The sequence below is a fragment of the Cherax quadricarinatus genome, chromosome 23 (assembly GCF_038502225.1).
Source record: "Cherax quadricarinatus isolate ZL_2023a chromosome 23, ASM3850222v1, whole genome shotgun sequence".
NCBI classification, from domain to species: domain Eukaryota; kingdom Metazoa; phylum Arthropoda; class Malacostraca; order Decapoda; family Parastacidae; genus Cherax; species Cherax quadricarinatus.
The window spans coordinates 37,070,120-37,094,065 of record NC_091314.1 but is presented as its reverse complement, the minus strand read 5'-3'; positions in this window follow the sequence as shown (position 1 = coordinate 37,094,065).

Below are 23,946 nucleotides of genomic sequence, written 5' to 3'. Positions count from 1 at the left end.
AGTTATGTTTGTAGCTACAGGAAGAGTTATGTTTGTAGCTACAGGAAGAGTTATGTTTGTAGCTACAGGAAGAGTTTTGTTTGTAGATACAGGAAGAGTTATGTTTGTAGCTACAGGAAGAGTTATGTTTGTAGCTACAGGAAGAGTTATGTTTGTAGCTACAGGAAGAATGTTATGTTTGTAGCTACAGGAAGAGTTATGTTTGTAGCTACAGGAAGAGTTATGTTTGTAGCTACAGTAAGAGTTATGTTTGTAGCTACAGTAAGAGTTATGTTTGTAGCTACAGGAAGAGTTATGTTTGTAGGTACAGGAAGAGTTATGTTTGTAGCTACAGGAAGAGTTATGTTTGTAGCTACAGTAAGAGTTATGTTTGTAGCTACAAGAAGAGTTATGTTTGTAGCTACAGGAAGAGTTATGTTTGTAGCTACAGTAAGAGTTATGTTTGTAGCTACAGGAAGAGTTATGTTTGTAGCTACAGTAAGAGTTATGTTTGTAGCTACAGGAAGAGTTATGTTTGTAGCTACAGGAAGAGTTATGTTTGTAGCTACAGGAAGAGTTATGTTTGTAGCTACAGGAAGAGTTATGTTTGTAGCTACAGGAAGAGTTATGTTTGTAGCTACAGGAAGAGTTATGTTTGTAGCTACAGGAAGAGTTTTGTTTGTAGATACAGGAAGAGTTATGTTTGTAGCTACAGGAAGAGTTATGTTTGTAGCTACAGGAAGAGTTATGTTTGTAGCTACAGGAAGAATGTTATGTTTGTAGCTACAGGAAGAGTTATGTTTGTAGCTACAGGAAGAGTTATGTTTGTAGCTACAGTAAGAGTTATGTTTGTAGCTACAGGAAGAGTTATGTTTGTAGCTACAGTAAGAGTTATGTTTGTAGCTACAGTAAGAGTTATGTTTGTAGCTACAGTAAGAGTTATGTTCGTAGCTACAGTAAGAGTTATGTTTGTAGCTACAGTAAGAGTTATGTTTGTAGCTACATTAAGAGTTATGTTTGTAGCTACAGTAAGAGTTATGTTCGTAGCTACAGTAAGAGTTATGTTTGTAGCTACAGTAAGAGTTATGTTTGTAGCTACATTAAGAGTTATGTTTGTAGCTACAGTAAGAGTTGTGTTCGTGGAGTCCGTCTTCAATAATCTCATCATCATACATTGTTTTACAGTTTTGAGTGGTCGCAACTCTTACCAATTCCTCTCTTAATACATTTTACTGGCCTACCAGTGGTCTACCAGTTGTCTACCGGCGGTCTACCACTGGTCTACCATTTGTCTACCAGTTGTCTACCGGTTGTCTACCAGTTGTCTACCGGTGGTCTACCGGTGGTCTACCACTGGTCTACCAGTTGTCTACCGGTGATCTACCACTGGTCTACCAGTGGAATGTTTTAAGTGAGGAACTGGTGTAAGAAGCGGCCTCAGCTTGGAAGTCTGGCCGCTTGTTATGCCTCTCACAGCTACCAAGAAATTTTCTTGATCTACTTTTCAAGTCCCTCAAGACATTATATGTTAATGTCTCATCTTTTTCTCGTATCAGTCAACTGGAACATCTTTAATGTTTTCAGCCTTCCGTCATAGTTCATGTTGCTCAACTCTGGCAGCCATTTTTAACATTCTGTGCCAAAAAATTAACATTTCACTATTCACATATATGAAGGCTCTTTCATAGTTTGCTAGTGTAACAAATAAATTTCTCACTATTTTATTTATATTGTTTTCCAGTGACAATTTTTTGTCAACTCCTGGATCCGTTTCTCTATCTGATAATTTCACCATTTTCGTGACGTAATTTTTGTTTCTTCGTTACTATAACATTTCATTTATCTACATTAAACTCCATCATCCACCATGTGTTTAGTATATCTAGAACCTCTTGTAAAGATTTACATTTTCATTATTAACTTTCCAGAAGATTTTTGCTAGTACAGATCCTTGTGGTACCCTACTTGTGACGTCCTCCCAGGCTGACATTTTCCCACTCAAACTCTTCTCTTTCCCAAGTGTTTTTAAATGTTGGGTTACATATATTTACTACTAAGAGTTTCTTATTTTTATTTTGAGTTCTTATCCCAAAAATTTCAACATTTTCAGTATTCTAGATTTTAATTTCTATAACTTGAAGACAATATTTTAGTAATGTCAATTCTTCTCATTTCTTCCCTACGTTGTCTTTTCTCCACACTTAAGTAATCTCTCTCAAATATAACCTCCTTTAAATTATGCTTTAACAGTTTTGTCTCAGTAACACAAACAATTAAGGTTTCTTTTCATTTATAATATCCCTAATTTCTAATATTTTAGGGATTTTTTTTATATTTTATTTAAAACACCTTATACAGTATACATAGGTCTTTATATATGTTAACATATAACAAATATAGAAAGAAATATAGTACAAAATCTAACATTGCCCTTCCCTCTACAGCACTGCCGCATCCGCGTGGAAATTAAATGTTATGAACACTAACAGAACTCTATTTACTACCCCCCGCAATTACCCGAACATCCTACACACTATTATATTCCTTTTATGTCACAAAATATTGTAGACACACACATAAATGTACAGAAGAACATATGGGTCGTACAGAAACCATCCCTAGTCAGTGTTGTCACAACAAACCATGAAGTATACCTACTGAAAATTACATATATAAAAGAAAATAGTAAACATCCTGTAGACTCAAATAACAGGGAATCTACTTCTCTACAAGGATGTTTCAACCTAGATTTAAATACGCCGTCAGTCACAACACACACCTAAAATGTCCGGCGCATCGCCTCACATCTTTCTGCATGACTACACGAGACATATATTACAAAAACAATCCACGCTTCTACAGGTGCAAAGCCCTTGAGCAATTTCCCTACATGCATAACTACGTTTAGCATCATTCTTGCATGTATTCCAGCCGTGCTACCGACGGCAGTATATGTTTACCCAAAACCAAATATTAACAGAACATATCCATATAACGTAACCCACCAGTCACCCTACTATTACGACGGAGAGTCCTATAAAAAGTCGTCACCAGTACCCTCTTTCACACCTCCCACACCCCTTGCTCTCTCATACCCCAAGAGATGAACACAAAATCCACGATTAAATATGCCATAGCACGCTGCAGTCTCACCCACCCCACTCACATCCAGACTCAATGCCCTCAAGACCGAAATCCGCTCCCCTCCACCCTCTCCATGACACTACCCATCCACTCCACTATACCACCCAAGTGTTCACAAAAATACACAGCAAGCATGGAAAGCAGATTCCTCTCCCCTGCATGCCCTACACCCACCCTCTAGAAGCAACCTCCTCTCCCGATATACCACGCCAGACGGAAGGATACCGTAGAGGAGTCTTTAAGGGATTACTCCATCTATCTTAGTGTATTAAACCTCCAAAAAATGTGTTATTCTTACTGTTGCCCTTTTTTCATTTGTTTTAACATGATTTTCATTCATCTGTGGTCGTTTGTTTGAAAAATCATTTCATTTCATGGGTTTGTGTGGCCTTGCTACTCTGTAAAAAAAATATCCTTTTCCTCCTACCATCTTTCTTACTCTCAGCGATATTGATGAAATCTTTTATTCTCACGCTCTTTCTGTGAGGAAAAAGTTTGTTATATAAGAATGGAAGTAAGAATGAATGGTGGAGGTTGTATAAATGGTTGACTGATTGTTGGGTAAGAGGTGTACCTCGATACCTCTACCCCCTCCCATTTCTCTCCACCCGGTGAGAGTTAACATGGGACCCTCCTAGCCAGATGGATATTGACTTCCTGCTCCCACCAAGTCTGTATGGAATTCCACTCCGGTTTCTTTTTATATTATGTGTGTTGGTTTTTTTTATGTTAATGTAACAGGACCTGATTTGCCTTACGAATTTTAAAGTAAATTTTCTTAGCTCTCACCATTTATTTTAATGTGAGTGTATAAGGAATTTTAACTTTTAATATTGTTTTGTCTAGTACTCTTGTTGATGGAACTGGGTGACTTTACGCCGGCGAGACAAGGCGGACACCTTGATCTATAAAGTACTTCAGTGACTTTCATATTATGAAGACCTCAAGTGTAATAGAACACTTAGAATAAACGTTTGTTGTCATCACCTACAGCCAAACTCATCGTGTTACCATCCAAAGTTTTACTCTGTGGACCAAGAGTGAATTACCATCACCTTGGTGTGTCCTGCGTCCCTACAACCAGTCATTGACGGTGGACTCTGTAGAGTCGCCACTACATGGTCATTCACGTATTTCATCTGCTAATTTACATCGTGAATCCGGCTTAGTGAACCTTCCATCAGCACCCCAGAGTACCAGCAATTCGGGACATATATATTTGTATATAAACATTAACACAGTTCACGAGATTAATTTATGCATAGATAGATAGATGGATAGAGGACTCACAGGTAAGAACCCACTAGGGGCGAGAGGGAAGTGGTGATTAGCGAAGAATAGATGGGAGAGAGGAAAATATTGTAGAAGGAAAAGTGTCGGGACTAAACCCAACCGCTAAGCAATGTAAACAAAAAATGCGCACAATGTAATGCATCTGTTGTCACTCTCAACAGCACATCAGCTGCAAGACTGGACGAGCAAGTCGGGCGATAGCTAGGAGGGAAAGTAGCTCAAACGACACTCACAAGCAGCTCCACTGAAACGCACAGAGAACGTCGTCCAACGGCATGGCAGTTAAATAAGAGTCGAAGAGATAATAAACAGAGAAGACACTTTAGGAAGTTAGGGCGTGAAAGAGTGCGGGAAAATGAAGCGGAGGAGCGTAGCGAGTGTAGCGAGGAGGTGGAGCAGGTTCGTGAAGAGCTAGGAAGAGATTTACAAGATTGTAAGGACGTCTGACTTAGTCGTCGAGATAAGTTCAGTGTTCGTGATATGTCTTGAGTCTGTCAAGTTGTCTGACACAACGTTGTCCAGAACACATTCAAAGCTGGCGTGTTAGTCCTGAGATGGAGAGATTCGCTGGTGGCAAAATCATCCCATTTCACTGCCAACACCCATCGTAATGCCCGGTTCTGTATACGGTGGAGCTTCAATGCATTGCTCTTAGCAGACAGCGTCAAGGCAAGGGGAGAGTAAGAGATGAGAGGCATAATAAGAGCTTTATTTAGGCACAGCTTGGATGTAGGATGTGCGCCTCTCAGCTTATAAAGCTGTGAGAGCCCAATTCCGGCAACGGCAGTCTTGGATGTGATTTGCGGTTTGAGAGTCAACCCAGGGCAACATGGGTTTAGAACAGGTCGCTCCTGTCTGTCTCAACTATTGGACCACTACGACAAGGTCCTAAATGCACTAGAAGACAAAAAGAATGCAGATGTAATATATACAGACTTTGCAAAAGCCTTCGACAAGTGTGACCATGGCGTAATAGCGCACAAAATGCGTGCTAAAGGAATAACAGGAAAAGTCGGTCGATGGATCTATAATTTCCTCACTAACAGAACACAGAGAGTAGTCGTCAACAGAGTAAAGTCCGAGGCAGCTACGGTGAAAAGCTCTGTTCGACAAGGCACAGTACTCGCTCCCATCTTGTTCCTCATCCTTATATCCGACATAGACAAGGATGTCAGCCACAGCACCGTGTCTTCCTTTGCAGATGACACCCGAATCTGCATGACAGTGTCTTCCATTGCAGACACTGCAAAGCTCCAGGCAGACATCAACCAAATCTTTCAGTGGGCTGCAGAAAACAATATGAAGTTCAACGATGAGAAATTTCAATTACTCAGATATGGTAAACATGAGGAAATTAAATCTTCATCAGAGTACAAAACAAATTCTGGCCACAAAATAGAGCGAAACACCAACGTCAAAGACCTGGGAGTGATCATGTCGGAGGATCTCACCTTCAAGGACCATAACACTGTATCAATTGCATCTGCTAGAAAAATGACAGGATGGATAATGAGAACCTTCAAAACTAGGGAGGCCAAGCCCATGATGACACTCTTCAGGTCACTTGTTCTATCTAGGCTGGAATATTGCTGCACACTAACAGCACCTTTCAAGGCAGGTGAAATTGCCGACCTAGAAAATGTACAGAGAACTTTCACGGCGCGCATAACGGAGATAAAACACCTCAATTATTGGGAGCGCTTGAGGTTCCTAAACCTGTATTCCCTGGAACGCAGGAGGGAGAGATACATGATTATATACACCTGGAAAATCCTAGAGGGACTAGTACCGAACTTGCACACGAAAATCACCCACTACGAAACCAAAAGACTTGGCAGACGATGCACCATCCCCCCAATGAAAAGCAGGGGTGTCACTAGCACGTTAAGAGACCATACAATAAGTGTCAGGGGCCCGAGACTGTTCAACTGCCTCCCAGCACACATAAGGGGGATTACCAACAGACCCCTGGCAGTCTTCAAGCTGGCACTGGACAAGCACCTAAAGTCAGTTCCGGATCAGCCGGGCTGTGGCTCGTATGTTGGTTTGCGTGCAGCCAGCAGCAACAGCCTGGTTGATCAGGCTCTGATCCACCAGGAGGCCTGGTCTCAGACCGGGCCGCGGGGGCGTTGACCCCCGGAACTCTCTCCAGGTAAACTCCAGGTAGTGTCAAGGTAACGCCTAGGACAACTGTAGAAGGGGACCGAGGTATTGGAGTGCGTGAGGTGCTGGTTTTGAGGACGACAGGAGCAGGGACGCCACAACAGTTCCCATGTAGTAATCCTGTCGAGCTCGTGTTGTGTTCTGTGTGTTAGGAATCTAGTGTTTTCATGTGCGTTGAGTTGTGTAATGTCATCTGCATAGGAGACTGTAAATGTGTTATGGTATAAAGGCTCAGGCAAGTCATTAGTATAGAGAATATAGAGTGTAGGAGACAGCACAGAGCCTTGTGGGACTCCTGCATGAAGGGTGAAATAGTCAGAGTATTTGTTCCCGAACTTTATGCGCATAGTGCGGCCGTCCAGGAAGTGCATAACAATTTTGTCATATTAACAGGGAGAGCAAAGGAGGTATAAAGTTTATACTTTAAACCATCGTGCCAAACACTATCAAAGGCCTTTTCAACATCTTCGGCAACAAGGGCGGTAGAGCAGTCCTGGGCCTTGTTTATGCGAATATAATTCAGGATAATGTTTAAGGCGTCCTGTGTAGAGCGGTGTTGTCTAAAACCAAATTGCCGCTCATTGAGTAGGTTGTGTCTCAAGGTGTTTTCTGAGTCTTATGTTCACAAGTCGCTCAAAAGTCTTACCCAGGATTTCTAGCAGGCTTATGGCTCTGTGGTTCTTTGGGTTAGTCAGGTATTTACCAGGTTTTGAGATAAGGCATACCGTAGCAGATTTGAGAATGTAGGGAAGTATCCAAATGCAAGGGAAGCATTACAGAGGTCAGTAAGAGCGGAAACAACAGAGGGTGGAAGATGGCGAAGGACGGAGTGAGAGAGGCCAGAAGCGCCAGGCGCTTTCATGGGTAGACGGGTTAAAAGGGAATGAACATCAGCGACAGTGAAAGGAGAGTTAAGAGTATGAGTGGAGGAGAGAGAATTTAGGGAGATGATAGGATCAGGAGTAGTTAGATCATCGTGGGTAGAGACCCAACGTTCAATGTCGGATGTGTGTGCAAGTACAGCGGGGTCTGAAGGATGTGGGTGGAAGATGTTTTCCCAGATGTCTTTAAGGATGTTTACAGCCTCTGCTGGGTCAGAGTCGTGTCTGTTGTTGTGAGTGATGTGTCTGAAAGCTGTAGAGTCTGGGGTTCCCCTGACTTTCCGGATGAAATTCCAGAAAGTCTTTGGGTCTTCGGCGCGCTGAACATCAGCAGTGTCTATGAGAGATTGCCAGTGTCGGTTGTGGTGTTCCTTTAGACTATGGATGATATGCACCCTCAGCATAGAGAGATCCCATCGGACTAAGTTGAGTCTGTTTTGATTGGTAGTGAAACGGTGTCTGTAGCAAGAATAGAGTACATTGTAGTGTGTCGCGGGCACCGCTACCTCAGCAGCTGGTGTGATGGAGTGGTGAATGCGTGTAATTTGTGTCAGTGTCAGATATAAGTCTGTTGTTGTAGTTGTGTGTGAGATCAATGTTGTTAAGGTGTTGTCTGAATAAGTCCCAGTCAGCCTGTGAGGAAGCTGGAGAAGGACGGACTGGAATTTGTATGGGGTTAGAAGAAATATGGAAGGTGATGGGAATGTGATTAGAACCAGAAAGAGGGCCAGGCGTTATGAAATAGTGAAGATGAGCACTGGCTCTATTGGTTATTATTTTGTTAGGTGTGCCTTGGCCATTGTGTGTAAAAATAGTGGGGAAGTGAGGACCAAGATGAATGAGATGTTTTTGTGTGAGAAGAGAAAGGAGGTGTCTTCCGTGTTGACTGGTGATGGTGTCATGAAAGGCGGTGTGTTTAGCATTGAGATCAGCGAGGAGGTAGACAGGGAGATGAGTGTGATTGAAAAGTATGGTTAGATCATGGAGATTAATGGTCTTGTTTGGGCGAGCATATGTTGTATAAATTATAATTGGGCCATGCAATGTTTGTATTTTCACAGCCATGCTGTGAGAATAAGTAAATGGGAGGGAAAGGAATTCATGTCGGATAGTGCTGTTTACCAGGATGGCTACGTCATTCCACTGGTCAGCAGGAGATTGACGTGTTGTGTAACCAGTGTCTGATACGTTGTCCATCCTGCACACACATGCTGTTTAATAGCAGCATATCTGGGCGCTCAGACTCAACGAATTCAGCCAGAATATGTTTGTTTTCGTTATATTGAATTGAGTGACTTTAAGAGCCATGGTTGGGGGAGGGGAAAATTGAGGCACAGATGTCTCGTGCGCAAGAGTCGACAATCCCAGTCACAATAGTACCATCGTCTAACATTTGAGAGGTGGTAAGGCCTGCAAGGCGGCTGCGTTTGGAGGTAGATGGAGAAGGAGGGAGGAGGGGTGTTCAGCCTATCAGTAACAGTGCTTAAGTTGTGGTCTATTGCAGGAGAGGAGTTGCAAGTTTTCCTCTTAGATGAAGAGCGTCCTCTATGAGGTCTGGGAGGTGACTGACATGGACGAGAGGTGACCGATCGAGGTAAACGTTGCCGGGAAGCAGAGCTGGTAGAAAGGGTGGAAAGAGCTCCTCTCTTCTATGTGCGGGTTATTTGTGTATCGTTCCAGTTACGGTATTGTGCCTTTTTTTGTTATTTGGGGAGGAGGTGGGGGCATAGACGGAATGGGGGCTAGCACTTCAGGTCGGGAGGAATCAGTGGTAGAACCATGCTGGCCATCAGTGGTAAGAGAGAAGGTGGAAGGAAACGTAACAGGGTCGAAATTGTTTGCTTTCTGAAGATCATTAAGGACAGTGGGGTAGTCAACCTGTGGAAAAGCCTTAGCGCAATGAACAGCTGTGAGCACTATTGTCTCGAAAACAGTAGAGTGCTTAGATGTAGCAGGAGCAGGAGAGAGATGAGCGTGGACTGCAGCAGCATAGGAAGGAAAAACAGAAAAGGAAGAAGAAGGAGGAAAGGAAGTGCTAGATTGGGCATTGGAGGGGTGAGGTGGCTGAGGCCGTGGGAATGGACTCGCAAGAGGGTTGGGGAGGTTGAGGGGTTGATCTTTACGCATGGAGGTGACAAATGCCATTCGAGAAGGACACTGAAAAAAGTAGCTGAGTGAGCCTGTGAGCAGTTGACACAGTTGGGCGGGTTAGAACATTTCTGCCAAGTATGTTCAGGGAAAGAGCACTTGGAACAAAGCTGGCACTTGTCACAAGCGTCCTTCAAGCGTCCAAATCTGAGACATTTGAAGCACTGCAAAACAGGGATAAAGTTGGGAAGAAACGGGGAGGTAGATGGAATAAGGAAATAGCGGGCACGGACCCCATATTTAAACAAAGTATCCGCCTCTGAAGGTGTAGAGCATCTGATTTTAGAATGCTAGATTTGGGAGAGTGAAAGAGTTCTTCGACTGTAACCTGGTTCTGTGAGGGAATGTCATTCAACAGGGCATCTTTGTCACGGTCATAGTCAGCGAGTAGGGAAAAGTCCACAAATTCTGCCACGACTGTGCTTCCGACCTTGTGGTCAGGAGCCCAGTCGATAACAAAACCTGCCCGAGACAGCTTGTCACGAACTTCCTTACTAGTGCAAACGTCATAACTCGCAGGATCAAAATTGACTTAGCAACCATTGCTGGTCTTCGACATTAATCACTAAAGATGGCAGAAGCATAGTCAAGAGAGTCTTTATCAGGCTTTGAGTATTTCTGCATAAGGGTCATGGTCGGAGGACGAGGAGGTCTCTGTGCAGTTGCCATGGTGATAACACAGGAGATGGGCATTGGTCGTATTGGCTCTTATGGGGAGTCAAACGTGTGGTCCTGAAGGGACATGTGTAATGTACCTGCCAAGAGGAGGCTTCCCGTGCGTAAATCACTTGGACTCCAGCCACGGGCACCGGCCATACGAATACTCCCACCGACGCAGGAGCAGGTCCAGATGGACCAGAAAAAAGGAAGAAGAGTCTAGAGAGGAGAGAAAAGTGCTGGTGTCTTCTAAGTGATGTCAATCCGATCCACTGTGTGGGGATCTTTAACCACCTCCGTGATGAGGCTTGACTGGCCCCTTGAAAGATTACGGCACAACAGAGAGCTAACCCTTGTCACACCAACAAAAGATATTGGTTTAAAAGAAAAGCTGTCTAAAAACGTTGTCAGAGATGCTGTCACACAAACTGGGGATGAGGTCAACTGTGTGCCAGTGGATACACATGCACTGGGTATAGAGGAGTCGAAGTTCGGCCTATGAAACAATGAGGCAAGCAGACGACAATCTGTAGGCAGAGGTGGGAAGACTTCAACCAGCAACAGGAGTGCAGAAGCCGACGGTCGAACCTAGGGCAGGCGGCCAGCTACGCACGGAATCCTGGCGTTGAAGGTGAAGAGTGTCCAGGAACTACCATATGAAGGAGTGGTCTTCATGCAGCAAGGTTCTCAGAGCCATATCACACACCATCTCAAAGCAGGAAAAAAGAAAAAGCCTCTCCCAGATGCGGTGATGGCGAGGCGCTGAGGAGAGAGCACTGAGGCTCCACAGGGCGGTGATGGCGAGGCGCTGAGGAGAGAGCAACTGAGGCTCCACAGGGCGGTGATGGCGAGGCGCTGAGGAGAGAGCAACTGAGGCTCCACAGGGCGGGAACTGCGCCACAATGTTTCAACCACCTTTATGCATTTTTTTTTTCAATATTACTTCAGGTAGGAAAGCTTCATGTTCCATTGTTTTACATTTACGTATAATTATATATATTTTTTGGCGTACTTTCAACAAAATTTATTATTTATTTTCTGTTATAATTAATTTTTGTATTTTTTTTATAAGGAGAAACGGTCCTCTCAAATGCCTTTTAAGGGTCTGAAAGATATTGAAAGATATTCTCTGTGTTGCATATCCTTAAAACTCTCTAATACCTTAAATTCATTAATTTTTTAAGTTCTTTTTTATGTTTAATCTGTGTAAATGTTATTTTCAGCCACCTATGCTTGTCTTTATCATATTTTCCAATAGGCCTATATGCCACAATATGTTCTTGAAAGTTGTAATCCACAACGCATTTTGTCATCTCATTTTTTGTTTTTCTTCCTTTTTGATTCTTTCTTCTCGTGAGTTTACTTTAAACACAGCCGGAAACAATTAATTGTTTTATCTCCATAAATTGACTTAGAATTATTTGCAATCTTCTTCATAATTTCTTTACTATTATTGGCTCTAGCAGTGATTTTTTTTTTTAGCTAATACTACCTGTTGTTAGTCTCTGTCTTTTCTATGATGAATTTTGCAAACCTTCAGTCTTAGACGTTCCTTCTCTAAACTTTTGTTGACATTTTCGGAAATATCTCATGTTAGCTGCACACGCTGTTCTAATTCTGTCCTATGGTTAGTTATTCCTGCATATCTATCTAAATTTAGCTCTATGTTCTACTAAACATTTTTCCTTCTCAGTATTATCCTTATTTATATAGAATTCCTCATCTAGGCTGGAATACTTATGTACAATAACGGCCCCTTTCAAGGCAGGCGAAACTGCAGAGCTAGAGAATGTACAGAGAACTTTCACTGCATATATAAGTACAGTCAAGTACCTCAATTACTGGGACTGTTTGAAGTCCCTGGATCTGTACTCCTTGGAACACAGTCATGAAAGATGCATCATAATATACATTTTGGAAAATCCTAGAGGGACTAGTCCCAAATCTGCACACAAAAATCACTTCGTACGAAACCAGAAGACTCGGCAGAGTTACAGAACACACAAATAATGTAGCTGAAGTTTTGACAGTAAAGATTGAAAACCAAAAGCTTGTCATTGTGGCTGTTTATAAGCCACCAGATGCAACTTCCTAACAATTCAAGGAAACAGCTTTTGCAAACTGACTACTGTCTGGAAAACCTTCCTGCTGATGGGTGACTTCAACTTAAGATACCTAAAATGGAAGACTGACAAATAATGTTATACCAGAGATAACCCTAGGAGACAGCTCAGATGAAAATCCACACACCTATGAGCTTTTAAATTTTTGCAAGAAATTCACCTTAAGCCAACTTGACTGGAAAAAACACTTGACCTTATTTTCATTAATAATGATGAACTGGTACAATACACTCGAATCACAATATAATCGTTATGCAGACAGGTATGTGCAGGGCTCCTGACCAGAAAAATGAGATCAGTTATGAGTGTGCCTTCACCAAATTCAACTTCAATAATAGAAACATCCAGTGGGATCAAATTAACCACATCCTAAATGAGACAAGCTGGGAAGATATCCTAAACAACACGGATCCGAACCTGTGCCTAGAAAGAATTAACTCTGTGGCAGCTGAGGTCTGCTCAAGGCACATTCCCCTAAGAAAAAAAAGAAGAGAAAATATAAACTAGAAAGAGGGAGATACTTCCTCTACAGGGGAAGGCAAAAAATCACAGAAAAAAGGCACTGGTTAGAGAAATAGAAAATACCGAACTAAAGCTTAAGGAATCATACAGAAGCCAGGTAACAGGAAGAATTTAAATCATTAACTGAAACTGAAAGAAACCCAAAATATGTTTTATCCCAAATCTAGGGCAAAAACAACATCCAGTATTGGACTACTGCTTAAGAGACTAGACTTAAACAGATAACAAGAAAGAAATGAGTGATATACTAAAGTTCCAATATGACTCAGTGTTTAGTGAGCCGTTAATCAGATTAAGGGTCGGCATTCTAAATGATTTTTTTATGACCGAGACTCAAAATTTGATTAATTCCAGAATTTTTGATATAACCCTGATAACATAGGACTTTGAAAAGCAATAAATGATATGCCCATACACTCTGCCACAGATCCAGACTCGTGGAACTCCGTGTTCGTCAAGAACTACAAGAAACCCCTTTTGTGGGCCTAAAATATTCTGTGGAGAGGGAGCATAGACACGGGGGTTGTCCCACAGTCACTAAAAACAATAGATATATCCTCACTCCACAAAGGTGGCAGTAAAACAATTGAAAATAATTACCGACCGATATCACTAACGTCCCAAATAAAAATCTTTGAAAGGGTTCTAAGAAGCAAGATCGCCAACCACCTTGACACCCAACACTTGCACAAGCCAGGGCAGCATGGGTTTAGAGCAGGTCGCTTGTGCCATTTACAAATACTGACCACTATGACATGATCTTGGATGCACTGGAGGACAAACAAAATGCAAATGTAGTTTACACATACTTTGCAAAAGCCTTCGATAAGTATAATGATGGTGTAATAGCGCACAAAATGCGTGATAAAGGAATAACAGGAAAAGTTGGTAGATGGATACATAACTTTCTAACAATTAGAACACAAAGAGTAATATTAAATAGTAAACCTAGAGGAAACTACAGTGAGAAACTCTGCTTGACAATACTCACTCCCGTCTTCTTCTTCATCCTCGTATCTAACACAGAGATGTAAGCCACAGTACCATATCCTTCTTTGGTGATGATATTAGAATTTGCATGACAGTGTCATCTATTGAGGACACTGCAAATCCCCAAGCGGACGTCAACTAAGTCTTTAAATGGGACTCAGAAAAAAACATGAATTTCAGTGAGGACAAATTTCAATTACTTCGCTGTGGAAAACTCGAGGAAATAAAAACTGGATCAAAGTACAAAACAAATTCCAGCCACAACAATGTGAAGGACCTGGGAGTGATAGTGTCAGAGAATCTCACTTTCAAAGATCACAGCATTGTTTCTACTATATCTGCTAGGAAAATGTTAAGATGAATAATGAGAACCTTCAAAACTAAGGATGCCAAGCCAGTAATGATTCTCTTCAAATCATTTGTTCTCTCTACGTTGGAGTATTGCTGTACTCTAACGGCCTCTTTCAAGGTAGGCGAAATTGCAGATCTAGAGAATATACAGAGAACTTACACTGCACATATAAACACAGTCAAGCACCTCAATTGCTGTGACTGTTTGAAGTTCCTTGACATGTACTCCTTGGAAGACAGACGAGAAAGATACATCATAATATACACACAAAAAATCCTAGAGGGGCTAGTCCCAAACCTGCACACAGAAATCATTTCCTAAATAAGAAAAAGATTGGGCAGGAGGTGCACGATTCCTCCAGTGAAAAGTATGAGCGCCCCATGAGTGCACTAAGAGACAACACAGTAAGTGTCAGGGGCCCAAGACTGTTCAACTGCCTCCCAGCATACATAAAGGAGATTACCAATAGACCCTTGGCTGTTTTCAAGAGGGTGCTGGGCAGGCACATAAAGTCACTACCTGACCAGCCGGGCTGTGGTTAGTACGTTGGTTTGCTTTGCGTGCGGCTAGCAGTAACAGCCTGGTTCATCAGGTTCTGGCGTTGACCACCGGAACACCCTCCAGTCAGACTTCAGGTACACCCCCACTTGTTTTTCTTTAGTCTCAGTTCGCTCATTTAATATATTCTGCATTTGCTTTATAGAGGTCTTTAAAATTTACGTTATATATCCTTTTTAAAGTTGCATTTTCCATATGTAATTTCCTTATTTTTTTTTTGTACACAAGTTATTTTTACAAGCTAAGAGCTGTCATCGTACCTCAGGTCGTTTCAGAGCCCAGCACTGTGTAAGGTATGCTACCATCCCCCCAGGATGCCACCCATGACAGTTGATTAACACTCAGGTACCTACTTACTGCTAGCTGAACAGAGGCAGCAGGCATAAGGAAACATGCCCAGTGTTTCGCCCATGCCAGGGATCGAGCCACAGACACTCAGGGTGTGAGCTGAGTGCGCTGCCAACCGAGTCCTATCTGATAATGTTCACCTTCAGTCATTCCATCCATCCACTGGTTGACTTGTCTGCAGGTGTAATGGTATTAGCACAGTGGTGGTGGTACCTCGTACCCTCAGCCACAGTGGTGCTGGTACCTCGTACCCTCAGTCACAGTGGTGGTGGTACCTCGTACCCTCAGCCAAAGTGGTGCTGGTACCTCGTACCCTCAGCCACAGTGGTGGTGGTACCTCGTACCCTCAGCCAAAGTGGTGGTGGTACCTCGTACCCTCAGCCACAGTGGTGGTGGTACCTCATACCCTCAGCCACAGTGGTGGTGGTACCTCATACCCTCAGCCACAGTGGTGGTGGTACCTCATACCCTCAGCCACAGTGGTGGTGGTACCTCATACCCTCAGCTACAGTGGTGGTAGTATCTCATACCCTCAGCCACAGTGGTGGTGGTACCTCATACCCTCAGCTACAGTGGTGGTAGTATCTCATACCCTCAGCCACAGTGGTGGTGGTACCTCATACCCTCAGCCACAGTGGTGGTGGTACCTCATACCCTCAGCTACAGTGGTGGTGGTATCTCATACCCTCAGCCACAGTGGTGGTGGTACCTCATACCATCAGCCACAGTGGTGGTGGTACCTCATACCCTCAGCCACAGTGGTGGTGGTACCTCATACACTCAGCCACAGTGGTGGTGGTACCTCATACCCTCAGCCACAGTGGTGGTGGTACCTCGTACCATCAGCCACAGTGGTGGTGGTACCTCATACCCTCAGCCACAGCGGTGGTGGTACCTCATACCCTCAGCCACAGTGGTGGTGGTACCTTGTACCCTCAGCCACAGCGGTGATGGTACCTCGTACCCTCAACCACAGTGGTGGCGGTACCTCGTACCCTCAGCCACAGTGGTGGTGGTACCTCATACCCTCAGCCACAGTGGTGGTGGCACCTCGTACCCTCAGCCACAGTGGTGGTGGCACCTCGTACCCTCAACCACAGTGGTGGTGGTACCTCGAACCCTCAGCCACAGTGGTGGTGGTACCTCTTACCCTCAGGCACAGTGGTGGTGGTACCTCGTACCCTCAGCCACAGTGGTGGTGGTACCTCGTACCCTCAGCCACAGTGGTGGTGGCACCTCGTACCCTCAGCCACAGTGGTGGTGGTACCTCGTACCCTCAGCCACAGTGGTGGTGGTACCTCGTACCCTCAGCCACAGTGGTGGTGGTACCTCGTACCCTCAGCCACAGTGGTGGTGGTACCTCGTACCCTCAGCCACAGTGGTGGTGGTACCTCGTACCCTCAGCCACAGTGGTGGTGGTACCTCGTACTCTCAGCCACAGTGGTGGTGGTACCTCGTACCCTCAGCCACAGTGGTGGTGGTACCTCGTACTCTCAGCCACAGTGGTGGTGGTACCTCGTACCCTCAGCCACAGTGGTGGTGGTACCTCGTACCCTCAGCCACAGTGGTGGTGGTACCTCGTACCCTCAGCCACAGTGATGGTGGTACCTCGTACCCTCAGTCACAGTGATGGTGGTACCTCGTACCCTCAGCCACAGTGATGGTGGTACCTCGTACCCTCAGTCACAGTGGTGGTGGTACCTCGTACCCTCAGCCACAGTGATGGTGGTACCTCGTACCCTCGGCCACAGTGGTGGTGGTACCTCGTACCCTCAGCCACAGTGGTGGTGGTACCTCGTACCCTCGGCCACAGTGGTGGTGGTACCTCGTACCCTCAGTCACAGTGATGGTGGTACCTCGTACCCTCAGCCACAGTGATGGTGGTACCTCGTACCCTCAGTCACAGTGGTGGTGGTACCTCGTACCCTCGGCCACAGTGGTGGTGGTACCTCGTACCCTCGGCCACAGTGGTGGTGGTACCTCGTACCCTCGGCCACAGTGGTGGTGGTACCTCGTACCCTCAGCCACAGTGGTGGTGGTACCTCGTACCCTCAGCCACAGTGGTGGTGGTACCTCGTGCCCTCAGCCACAGTGGTGGTGGTACCTCGTACCCTCAGCCACAGTGGTGGTGGTACCTCGTACCCTCAGCCACAGTGGTGGTGGTACCTGGTACCCTCAGCCACAGTGGTGGTGGTACCTCGTACCCTCAGCCACAGTGGTGGTGGTACCTCGTACCCTCAGCCACAGTGGTGGTGGTACCTCGTACCCTCAGCCACAGTGGTGGTGGTACCTCGTACCCTCAGCCACAGTGGTGGTGGTACCTCGTACCCTCAGCCACAGTGGTGGTGGTACCTCGTACCCTCAGCCACAGTGGTGGTGGTACCTCGTACCCTCAGCCACAGTGATGGTGGTACCTCGTACCCTCAGCCACAGTGGTGGTGGCACCTCGTACCCTCAGCCACAGTGGTGGTGGTACCTCGTACCCTCAGCCACAGTGGTGGTGGTACCTCGTACCCTCAGCCACAGTGTCAACACATTACTCTTGTGCTACTCTAACGTACTGAATATTTTTTCTTGCAAAACAAAAAATCTATATTAGTAATTTCCTTCTACTTATTTTTTTTTTTTGGGGGGGGGAGGGGGGAGGCATTCACATATAACTACTGCCTCCACTACAACACTGACACATACAACACTCTACTGCCTCCACTACAACACTGACACATGCAACACTATACTGCCTCCACTACAACACTGACACACAACACTCTACTGCCTCCACTACAACACTGACACATACAACACTCTACTGCCTCCACTACAACACTGACACATACAACACTCTACTGCCTCCACTACAACACTGACACATACAACACTCTACTGCCTCCACTACAACACTGACACATACAACACTCTACTGCCTCCACTACAACACTGACACATACAACACTCTACTGCCTCCACTACAACACTGACACATACAACACTCTACTGCCTCCACTACAACACTGACACATACAACACTCTACTGCCTCCACTACAACACTGACACATGCAACACTATACTGCCTCCACTACAACACTGACACATACAACACTCTACTGCCTCCACTACAACACTGTCACATACAACACTCTACTGCCTCCACTACAACACTGACACATACAACACTCTACTGCCTCCACTACAACACTGACACATACAACACTCTACTGCCTCCACTACAACACTGACACATACAACACTCTACTGCCTCCACTACAACACTGACACATACAACACTCTACTGCCTCCACTACAACACTGACACATACAACACTCTACTGCCTCCACTACAACACTGACACATACAACACTCTACTGCCTCCACTACAACACTGACACATACAACACTCTACTGCCTCCACTACAACACTGACACATACAACACTCTACTGCCTCCACTACAACACTGACACATACAACACTCTACTGCCTCCACTACAACACTGACACATACAACACTCTACTGCCTCCACTACAACACTGTCACGTGCAACACTCTACTGCCTCCACTACAACACTGACACATACAACACTCTACTGCCTCCACTACAACACTGACACATACAACACTCTACTGCCTCCACTGCAACACTGACACATACAACACTCTACTGCCTCCACTACAACACTGACACATACAACACTCTACTGCCTCCACTACAACACTGTCACGTGCAACACTCTACTGCCTCCACTACAACACTGACACATGCAACACTCTACTGCCTCCACTACAACACTGACACATACAACACTCTACTGCCTCCACTACAACACTGACACAACACTCTACTGCCTCCACTACAACACTGACACATACAACACTCTACTGCCTCCACTACAACACTGACACATACAACACTCTACTGCCTCCACTACAACACTGACACATACAACACTCTACTGCCTCCACTACAACACTGACACATACAACACTCTACTGCCTCCACTACAACACTGACACATACAACACTCTACTGCCTCCACTACAACACTGTCACGTGCAACACTCTACTGCCTCCACTACAACACTGACACGTGCAACACTCTACTGCCTCCACTACAACACTGACACATACAACACTCTACTGCCTCCACTACAACACTGACACATGCAACACTCTACTGCCTCCACTACAACACTGATACATGCAACACTCTACTGCCTCCACTACAACACTGACACATACAACACTCTACTGCCTCCACTGCAACACTGACACGTGCAACACTCTACTGCCTCCACTACAACACTGACACATACAACACTCTACTGCCTCCACTACAACACTGACACATACAACACTCTACTGCCTCCACTACAACACTGTCACGTGCAACACTCTACTGCCTCCACTACAACACTGACACGTGCAACACTCTACTGCCTCCACTACAACACTGACACATACAACACTCTACTGCCTCCACTACAACACTGACACATGCAACACTCTACTGCCTCCACTACAACACTGATACATGCAACACTCTACTGCCTCCACTACAACACTGACACATACAACACTCTACTGCCTCCACTACAACACTGACACGTGCAACACTCTACTGCCTCCACTACAACACTGACACATACAACACTCTACTGCCTCCACTACAACACTGACACATGCAACACTCTACTGCCTCCACTACAACACTGACACATACAACACTCTACTGCCTCCACTACAACACTGACACATGCAACACTCTACTGCCTCCACTACAACACTGATACATGCAACACTCTACTGCCTCCACTACAACACTGATACATGCAACACTCTACTGCCTCCACTACAACACTGACACATACAACACTCTACTGCCTCCACTACAACAGTGACACATACACTCTACTGCCTCCACTACAACACTGACACATACAACACTCTACTGCCTCCACTACAACACTGACACATACAACACTCTACTGCCTCCACTACAACACTGACACGTGCAACACTCTACTGCCTCCACTACAACACTGACACATACAACACTCTACTGCCTCCACTACAACACTGACACATGCAACACTCTACTGCCTCCACTACAACACTGACACATACAACACTCTACTGCCTCCACTACAACACTGACACATGCAACACTCTACTGCCTCCACTACAACACTGATACATGCAACACTCTACTGCCTCCACTACAACACTGATACATGCAACACTCTACTGCCTCCACTACAACACTGACACATACAACACTCTACTGCCTCCACTACAACACTGACACAACACTCTACTGCCTCCACTACAACACTGACACATACAACACTCTACTGCCTCCACTACAACACTGACACATACAACACTCTACTGCCTCCACTACAACACTGACACATACAACACTCTACTGCCTCCACTACAACACTGACACATACAACACTCTACTGCCTCCACTACAACACTGACACATACAACACTCTACTGCCTCCACTACAACACTGTCACGTGCAACACTCTACTGCCTCCACTACAACACTGACACGTGCAACACTCTACTGCCTCCACTACAACACTGACACATACAACACTCTACTGCCTCCACTACAACACTGACACATGCAACACTCTACTGCCTCCACTACAACACTGATACATGCAACACTCTACTGCCTCCACTACAACACTGACACATACAACACTCTACTGCCTCCACTACAACAGTGACACATACACTCTACTGCCTCCACTACAACACTGACACATACAACACTCTACTGCCTCCACTACAACACCGACACATACAACACTCTACTGCCTCCACTACAACACTGACACGTGCAACACTCTACTGCCTCCACTACAATACTGACACATACAACACTCTACTGCCTCCACTACAACACTGACACATACAACACTCTACTGCCTCCACTACAACACTGACACGTGCAACACTCTACTGCCTCCACTACAACACTGACACATACAACACTCTACTGCCTCCACTACAACACTGACACATACAACACTCTACTGCCTCCACTACAACACTGTCACGTGCAACACTCTACTGCCTCCACTACAACACTGACACGTGCAACACTCTACTGCCTCCACTACAACACTGACACATACAACACTCTACTGCCTCCACTACAACACTGACACATGCAACACTCTACTGCCTCCACTACAACACTGACACGTGCAACACTCTACTGCCTCCACTACAACACTGACACATACAACACTCTACTGCCTCCACTACAACACTGACACATGCAACACTCTACTGCCTCCACTACAACACTGACACATACAACACTCTACTGCCTCCACTACAACACTGACACATGCAACACTCTACTGCCTCCACTACAACACTGATACATGCAACACTCTACTGCCTCCACTACAACACTGATACATGCAACACTCTACTGCCTCCACTACAACACTGACACATACAACACTCTACTGCCTCCACTACAACAGTGACACATACACTCTACTGCCTCCACTACAACACTGACACATACAACACTCTACTGCCTCCACTACAACACCGACACATACAACACTCTACTGCCTCCACTACAACACTGACACGTGCAACACTCTACTGCCTCCACTACAATACTGACACATACAACACTCTACTGCCTCCACTACAACACTGACACATACAACACTCTACTGCCTCCACTACAACACTGACACGTGCAACACTCTACTGCCTCCACTACAACACTGACACATACAACACTCTACTGCCTCCACTACAACACTGACACATACAACACTCTACTGCCTCCACTACAACACTGACACATGCAACACTCTACTACCTCCACTACAACACTGACACATGCAACACTCTACTACCTCCACTGCAACACTGACACATGCAACACTCTACTGCCTCCGCTACAACACTGACACATACTACACTAGTGACTACACTTCAACATTGACACGGTCCTTGTCTCCCAGCATAAGGAAGCTGACCTAGTAGTTGTTACAAGGATGGAATCATAGCTCCTAACCCTCGTCCTCTTCGCTGGTCGCTACTGGGTCATTCTCTCTTACCTTGTCTTAAAGCTATGTATGGATCCTTCCTCACTATTCTACGTCAGTCTCCAGGTTGTTCCACTTCCTCACATCTCTATGACTGAAGAAATACTTCCTAACATCCCTGTGACTAGTGTGATTTTGCAACTTCCAGTTGTGACTCCTTGTTGTTGTGTCCCATCTCTGGAACATTCTGTCCCTATTACGATAAACTTTATAAACCCTGGGCTTTGTTAGTCTAGGAGACTTTTCAAGGAGAATTGTTCTCCAGTCCTGTCGTAATAAGGTTGTAGGGAGATCAACAAACATTTTAAAATGTATCTTTAATACAGAATAGATATTGTTAAATACAAAGTATTTTGTTGTATCTTATTCTTAATATATATATATATATATATATATATATATATATATATATATATATATATATATATATATATATATATATATATATATATATATATATATATATACTTAATATATTACTTAAAGATGAAGACCTTCAATTTTTGTTGTATGAACCTTTCATATACAGTTGACAAAAGTTACATTATTTCCTATTTTCTAAGGAGATTAGGATAATGGCTTAACAAACTTGAAGTCTCCACAGACGAGAACTTCTGTTTAAGGATAATTTCACAATTTCTGGTGACTTTAAGCGAGTAAAGTGAGTAAGCTGTGGAGACCTTCTCTACACAGAGAGAAGTGTTGAACTGTTTAATCTACCGCACTCACACCTGACGTCAGCTCGCTTCAGGCGAGTAGTGTAGAAGTGAGGCCAAAAGGGCTGAGCTTGCTACCATCTGCAGCTCATAAAACTGCCATCCCCACGAGCCCCTTTGAGGCGGGGTAGATGGCAGACCAGAGGCCTAGCTTCTCCCTACGAGGCCCGTGAGGGCGGGGAATGTGGCTAGGCCTGGGGACACTTGGTCCCAAAGATGAGGAGGTACTGTACCTCCTCCCATGGGAGACTTAAGTCTCGAGACACTCCCCAGATAGGGAGCCAAGGCCGGGTCACCACTACTTGGAAAAGACCCGGGCCGGGAGAATACCGGCGAATAAAAAAAAAAAAAGTGAGGCCAAACAAATTGGTCGTTACCCATTTCCACAGCAGAATGAATATATACATATAATGAAAAATGGGAAATGTGAAAATGAATATTTAATATTATAAAGCTGATTACTCTGGTTTTAGCATTTAACGATAGTAATCGCAATATAATATTAGAAAGATGAGCAAATATGAAAGACATATATTATAACTGCATCTCTGCGTAACAGTCCCTATCCACCTTGTAAATTCCTCTCGGTATTCAGTATGTCGTTATAATGTCCCCTCTATCCCTCCTGTCCTCCAGTGTCGTCAGGTTGATTTTCCTTAACCTCTCCTAGTAGGGCATACCCCTTAGCTGTGGGACTAGTCTTGTTGCAAACTTTTGTGTTTGACCAGTAGTGGGTTCCACAGTGGTGCTGCATACTCCATTATGAGCCTGACTTACAAAGTGTCGTGAATAACTCCTTACTTAGATGTCAAAACCGCAGCCTCGAATACATTCCTTCAAACCTCAGGCAGGTACCCTCAGAGATGTGTGTCTTGGTAGTCTCCTACGTGTTCTCGTTCAGTGAGTTTGAGCTACATGTGGCCGATATCGTTATAATAGGACCATAGAGGGACTTTTTGATTTCAAGCGATCGAGGG